This window comes from Phalacrocorax aristotelis, chromosome 2, assembly GCF_949628215.1.
Source record: "Phalacrocorax aristotelis chromosome 2, bGulAri2.1, whole genome shotgun sequence".
NCBI lineage: Eukaryota > Metazoa > Chordata > Aves > Suliformes > Phalacrocoracidae > Phalacrocorax > Phalacrocorax aristotelis.
In genome coordinates, this window is record NC_134277.1 from 34,885,310 (window position 1) to 34,892,434 (window position 7,125).

General features: G+C 45.2%; 1 long non-coding RNA gene across 1 annotated transcript; it reads left to right on the top strand.

The window, feature by feature from the left end:
- The first annotated feature begins 1,009 nt into the window (after positions 1-1,009).
- LOC142053882 (uncharacterized) lies at positions 1,010-2,355 on the top strand. Its single transcript, XR_012659355.1, has 3 exons — positions 1,010-1,071; positions 1,811-1,932; positions 2,250-2,355. It is a non-coding gene; the product is annotated as an uncharacterized LOC142053882 (long non-coding RNA).
- The last annotated feature ends 4,770 nt before the right edge of the window (positions 2,356-7,125 follow it).

A 7,125-nucleotide genomic window follows, 5' to 3' on the forward strand; every position in this document is an offset into this window, starting at 1 on the left:
CCCCCCTCTTCCAACTCACACCGACCATGCACAGGCCAAATACACCTGTACATCAAGCTCTAACACACCTACCCGCACAGGCTGACCCAACACACCCGGACAGCCAGCCACTCCACAACAACCCGCTGCGGGAGCCCCTCACGCCTTGGCTCCCCGGGGAGGGGCAGGGGGCACCCTGGCACCCAGAGCCCAGCACACCGCGCCGTGCACACAGACACACACACACTCGCACCAGCAGCGACCCTCCCCCGCAATCGCCCTCGCCCCCCGCGCTGACAGGCAGGGAGGGCGCAGCACAAAAGGCGCGGGCGGGCGCGGCGCGGCCCACCCTGCCCAGCCCCCCACCGCCCCCCGCCCCACCCCTCCGCCCGCTCCCGCCCCACTCCGCCCCCTCGGCGGGAGCGGCGCCCCCACGGGCGGGCGCGCAGGGGGGAGCCGGGGTCGGCCCCGCCGCCGCCGCCGCAGCCAGCCCCAGCGGAGCGGAGCGCCTCGCCTCGCCTTGCCTTCCCGCCCCGCTCCGAGCGCCGCCGCTTGCCTGGCGGCAGGAGGGGGCGGCTGCAGGGGCGGGCGGGGTGAGGGCCCCGGCCCGCCCCGCGCACACGCGGCCCCGCCCGGGCGGGACAGCGGCTCCCGGGGCCGGGCCGGGGCGCGGGGAGAGTCGCCGCCGAGCGTGAGGGGCGGTGGCGCCATTTGCCGCCGGGGGCGGCGGTCCGTGTGGCTGTGTGTACCTCTGGGTCGCTGCCGTCCCGTGCCCCCCGCCGCTCCCGGGCCGCCCCGGCGGCGGAGGGCAGCCGGCCCCGGTGCCCCGGTCGGCCTCGGGTGCCGCGGGCGCCCCTTGTGCGGAGGCGAGGCCCGGAGGCAGCCCCGGGCGGCGGGAAGGCGAGGCCGCCACCGGGAGTGGCGCGGGCCTGTTGCCGGCCCGCGAGCCGTCACCGGGCTGGAAGTTGGGGGAGTTTCTCACATTTTCATCACCAACGAACCCAAATTTTAGTTTTTCAAAATAAGGCAAGGAAAGCTTATGCAGGTGGATAACAGTAAATCACATGCTTCCCCCTGCTCGGGTGTGAATAGGTAGGGCTCAGCGTGAGGAGGGTTAATTAGAAGGAATTTGCGGTTTTAGTGATTGGTAAATGTTTGTAATCGGACCGTAATTTGTCTATATGCTGACTCTGTATTATTCAGACACTGCCATTCCGAACTGAGTTTTACGTTTAATGGGATAAACTGTTTCATCCTTAAATGTTCTTGGCTAGTGAAAAATTGAATAGCACTGCGAAGAGCTGCCCTTTAAGTATCAGTTTGTATCATGCTATATGAAAAGCAGATAAAAGAGAAATTGAGTAGCTACATGGATTTTCTGAAACGGTTGAAGTCCATTCATCGGTAAATTAGAAATTGTTAACATTGAAAAAAAATGCCTACGAGACAGAAAGCTTAAAATTATTATCCTTTTTATATAGGATGCAGTCAGGGTTTCATATATGATAGTGGTAAATATTAATTGGATATCACACAAAACTTGGGGGCAGCTTCAAGTACAAATTTAGGAACCCGGTACATTCAGTAGTAAAGACGCATTTCATTCTGTGGGGAAAACTGATGTTAAGTCTATGCAACTTTTTTTGTGGAATTACTACAGAATTTCTACACAGAATCATTCAACAGATAACAACATCATGTTAGTAGTTATTAATTTATTCATCTACTTTCCGCTATGCTAGGAATACTGCCTTCAACTGTTAAAGAAGCAGCTGGCTTTTTTATACAAATAAACTGGGCTCTGAGACTGTCAATCTCCTTTGTTTGACAGAGAGGAGTTCCCGCCTGCACTGAAAGAATAGCTCAACATCTGTCATCCCATTCTCTGCGATGGCCCAAAATCAGGAAGACTACAGCTGTCCTGTTCCTTTCAGATACTTCTGGGATAGAGAGGTAGGAGGACTGACTATTTGGTCAGCGTGTTCATCATGCATTAAGCAAGTCTCTACAAGCCCTTGCATGTAATTGTATTGTTTTCCCACTGCTTGAATGGTAGAATTTGCAGTTTGAAAGGTCTGTGGAATTTCGATCCTACTATGTGGTTTTTTTAATGTCTGATTAGTTTAGTCCAAACCTGCATTGGTTAATAAAACACATTTTAATTGAAATTGAAGTGGTTAGCAATAATTTATACCTAGGTGTGTGGCACATGGGCATGTAAATTGTAGATGTATGCATGAGCGTAAAGCAGAAAATATTTATTCTTACAGGTTGGGAGTTATACTACAACGGCTGAGTACTGGATGAAGATGAAAACAAAGGATGTAAATTAGCTTATTCCTTGCAAGCTCAAAAATGGCATCTTTTGAAATATGTCCGTATGGAGCAGAGGAGAGAGGGAAGGGGAGGGGGAGGAAGAAAAGGTGGTAGAAGAGGCTGGGAAGAATATGCTACCACATAAAAGAAATGTTTAACCACATAACCTCATCACCTTTAGTTTAATATCCAGCAAATTAGTCAAAAGCAAAAAAACCAGGTTAGAAATTAATTTACTGAAATAATTATACTATCATCTTCCAACAGTAGACAAACTAGTAGTCAATAGTAGATTGTGTGTTGATTTTCTTATAATAGCAATTAAGAGCTACTGTAATAAATCTCAGAGTCCCATCCAGCAGCTATTGCGTTAGGCATACACCTCTGTAACCTGCAATTTCAGCTTTGCAGTCTCAAGATTTGGAGAAAGCCTCATGGAGTGCAAAGTGCTCAGAGGGATTTAGGCATCGTGAAACCCAGCTCTGCTGTCCAGGGGAATCCACAATCTGAAGTTAGGCCATCAGGCTGCCTGTCACACGCGTGGCGACGGTTAGGCTGTGGCTACACGGTGACTTTGATTTGGCCTACATCCATGCTGCTGCTGAAAGAATAGCTCAGCAGCGCAGTCACACTGTTACCTACTACTTAGATTCAAGAGCTCTACTTACTGTTTATCTGCTGATCTCAGGCATAGGAGAATTGCAGCAGAAAGGAGGCAGTTTCTCAGGAAGGCTGGTCTTGATCCATTTAAGGTTTTCTAAATAAAAATTAATGAATTATGTTTTGCACAAAAACACCAGTCTAATCTCAAGGAAGTGTTAGCAAGTGCTGGAACAATGAGACTTCACTGGACTGTATCAGATGATATTTAGGGGACAATTTAATGTGTCACCACCAATTGCAAAAAATGGTGTCCAAGCTTGCATAAAAAGATCAAATAAAAAATTGTTATTTGTGCTTACTATTTACAGATAGAAGGACTGGCTTGCGTCCATAGCCTCTATCGCAGAATTCAGGAAAAAAACACCCAGAAATAGGAACATCTCCTGCACTGAAGAGGAGAATAATGAACAATGAACGCATCCTTTCCCCCCAGTCTCTCTGGGTCAGGAACTAAAACAATCCCTTCCATTTCCTCAGTTTCTTTCCATGTACATATCAAGCTAGTCTCTGCCCTGTGTGGAGTGACATACTGGTCTTCAGCTAGGACCCCAGATTTTTGGAGCCAGCAACTGATGTGGTGCCTCCTCAGCTATATTGGTCTCTGCTCCTCTGTCTCTGTAGTGTTGGAATCTGATACCCAGAGCAGGAGGGAAGTTTCGATCAAAAGGAGAGTGGCTTAAAGGAAGGAAAGGGACTTGCTAGAGTGCTCAAAGGTGAATATCTTCCTGCACGTGTCTGCTGGGGGAAGCAACATGTAGCTGAATTAGTTGTCGGCCTTCTCTCATTCCTCAGAACAGACAATCCTGCTAGCTGTCCTATTTATAAAGTAAACTAAGTCAACCGTGGCCTGTAAATTTAATTTTCCAATACAAATATCCCAGTAAGTTTTTACCAGATTACTTTGTATAGGAATTTCCTTGGGCTTTGTAACAGAAGCCAAACAAACCATTGCCAATGCTGCATGGCCTTCTCATAAGATAATACAAATTAAGTATTTTGCATTTTTCTTCTGGTTTCTGAGTTTGGGGCGTACACTTGTTTTAAGCCTTTTTTGGTGAAACAGTGCAGAACAGAATTTGGTTTTGTTGTATGCCTTTTTAATGAGAGCTGAGAATTTTGCAAGAACGTTTTGTTCTGGTGTCTGAAACTTGGGAAAAGCACCAAATATTGTGACACTCACAATAAAATTGCAAGATTTATCAACATTGTTACTAGCCTTGGGGATATTGTGACTGGATACCTCCCCAAAATCTTTTCTGGGAGGCAGAGCCTGAAAGTTAATGAGCTTAGGAAGAGTTTAATGAGTATATAGACACTGAAGCAACTCAGAGCATTTTTCTTTGTCTTATGAAAAGGAATCACACTTAAACTCCTTATTACTTATGACATGTAATTTGTGCTTTGGATTGGCAACCTTCAAAGGTATGTTTTTGTGATTTTTTAAACTATGTGAAATAGGCAGAGACAAATTCGAAGCCTTTAATGACCTGGCAAAGGCTGTCAGACTGTCAGCTTCCAGGAAAACTGCTCTCACTGTTGAGATGAGGAGCAACTGCTGATTACATTAGAATCCATTAAAGTAATGTTCATATTTGCCTCACGACAGTATAAAAATTATAAAACTAATGTAAAAAAGAAAACAGAGCTGTTAACATGGTTACCCTGATCCACATACAAGTGAATAACATTGAAACACCTGATATTCGTGCGGCAGCCTCACATCAATTCCTGGTTTGGATCGCAGAGTATGTACACTGGCTTCTCAGACTCTTTAGCATCCATGCTACCCCACAGCTGGACAACTAGCCTCTGGGAGCTGTTCCAGTCGATGTCCTCTCGCTATCTCCCTGATCCCACTGAGAATCTAACATACTGAAGACCATAAAACTCACCCGCTGGATTGCTCCAACCCTACTCCAGCCCATTTTTCTCTCTGCAGATGGGAGTTGACCTTAGGCAGTGAGCCACGCTCTCCAGCCTGGTTCTTTCTCCCCCAGGCAATTTTGCTGCTTGGGTGAGCTCCCTCTGTCTCAGGTGAGGGAGATGAAATTGCCCCCGAGATTGTGGTTGGTTTTTTTGCACCACATAATTCAGCTGATGGTTAAACTGTGGTTTGAACAACATGAAAATAGATCTGTTCTGAAAAGAGAAGTCTTTGAGTCCAAAGATTACTTGGTGGTCTAGACCTTTTAAGGAAAAGAAAATAAAATAGTTGAGTGCCAACTGCATTGTTAATCCTGAACTTTACAAAAAGAGTTTCTACATGAAATAGTGAACAGGCTGGGACCACCTTTAGGGGCATGTGTCATGGGTGGTTGCACAGGTCACCACATCGCAGGGTCACTATTCACACAAAGCGAGAATGTTGCAGTGTCATGCCTGTGTTGCTGATTCAGCTCCTTATCAGCCCCTGGCTCGGAGCTTTGATAGCTGATGTGACAAACCATAAATAATGGAAGGTCAAACTGAGCAATGTTGTTCACTCTGACCTTCTAATACTTCTGGCTTATTAGATCAGTCATTAGAGTTTCAACAGGCTGCTAAGAAGCGGAGTACAGTGGCTATAGCTGCCAAATCCTTGCCTATTCACAGACTCCCTCTCTGTGTAGGTATTAAATGCATCCCAGTGCAAAAGTTGTATGTTCCTTAAAAGGAAACCAGGTTACAAACTAAAGTGAAAATCACCAAGTCGATAAATGTTCTATACATGGCCAGGTATAAAGAGAATCTATCACACAAAAAACCCCCAACCCACCACCCCAAAAAAACCCAAACAAAAAAGCCCAAAACAAGCCCATAGCTATCAGGATAAATATTTTTGTCTCTTTTTTTTTTTTTTTTTTAAATCAAAGGGATATTAGTAATAAGGCAATGAGAGTAGTCAGAATTTAACCAGGAATAAATACACTGTCATTGTCTGTCCCCTGCCTCCTCCAAAATTCTGAAGTTGAGGTAGTTCAATAGTTTCCATTCTAAGGCTCTATTTTTATGCTTCTTATAATGTTGTCAAATTTTCCATTAAAACTGGGAAATTTTCCATACCAGTGGTCTGCCAAATCTTAAAACTTTCAAAAAGTTTAAAGAAAAAAATGGTTCAGAATTTACAATCCCATCGATTCCAAAATTAGTTTTGAGAACAAGCACAACTTGGCTAATTTTAAGAATGATATTCCAATTCATTTGTTGAATAGGTCTAGATGGACATAAAAAAAGGGAGAGGTAAGATCACAAGGGGTATACTAGAAGGAGAAAGACATTACTAAACTCTCAAGATTTGCCTTAAGGTTTTACGGCTGCAAAGCAAACAGCCACAAAAATCTACTGGCAGAGTGTCATGTGCACTCCCGTGGTAGATTCATATGGAGCTCAGGAACTCTTTGAACAACCATTGCCATTGTCCCTATGTTATCTGGACTTGTAGAAGGTGATGTTGTGAATCACAAGATGCCAGCCGTGCCAAAGAGCCACTCTGGGCAGCAGTGTGGTTCTGCAGAGCAGAAATCCTGTTTAATCAGGATGATAAACAAAAGAAGGTGGTTAAAAAAACCTATATACTGAAAATCAACACACAAAGACTTCTAAAGGTGCGCATTCAACTGAGAGATTAGAAAAGTAGAAAAATTTAAGGCTTTCCTTGCCAGCCTTGAGTTACGCCTTCGTGTTACTAATCAATCTTAAAATATGCAGTCACTCTCTTTTTTTCTCTACACTATTCCCACTTTGTTCAGGGCATGGGCACAGGGGGTTCTCGGGGAGCAAGACAGGGCGCTTTAACATAAGAGGCTATTGTCTGCTGGAATATCATGAAAAAGTGAGAAGCTGCCATAAATGAAGCCAGAATAGGGAGAAGGCAAGCCATCTCAGTGAAAACAGCTGAATGTTACGGTGCCAAAAAGGATTCCTCTGGAACCGTAATGCTAGAAGTGACCTCTCATCTCTCCTGATTTTGTCCCTGTTGTAGACTCACGTTCCTAACATGATTCAAGTGAATGTTTCATAGGTGGAATACACTTGCCGTGTATTCCTTATTTTCTGAATGCACAACTTCATTTACTCGGGACTGGTCTATGGAAGTGCTGAGTACTCACAGACGCTGCTGAAATCAACGGGACTTATGCTTTAAATGTATGAAGTACCATAAAAACGCTAAGCATCTTGGAAATTCTA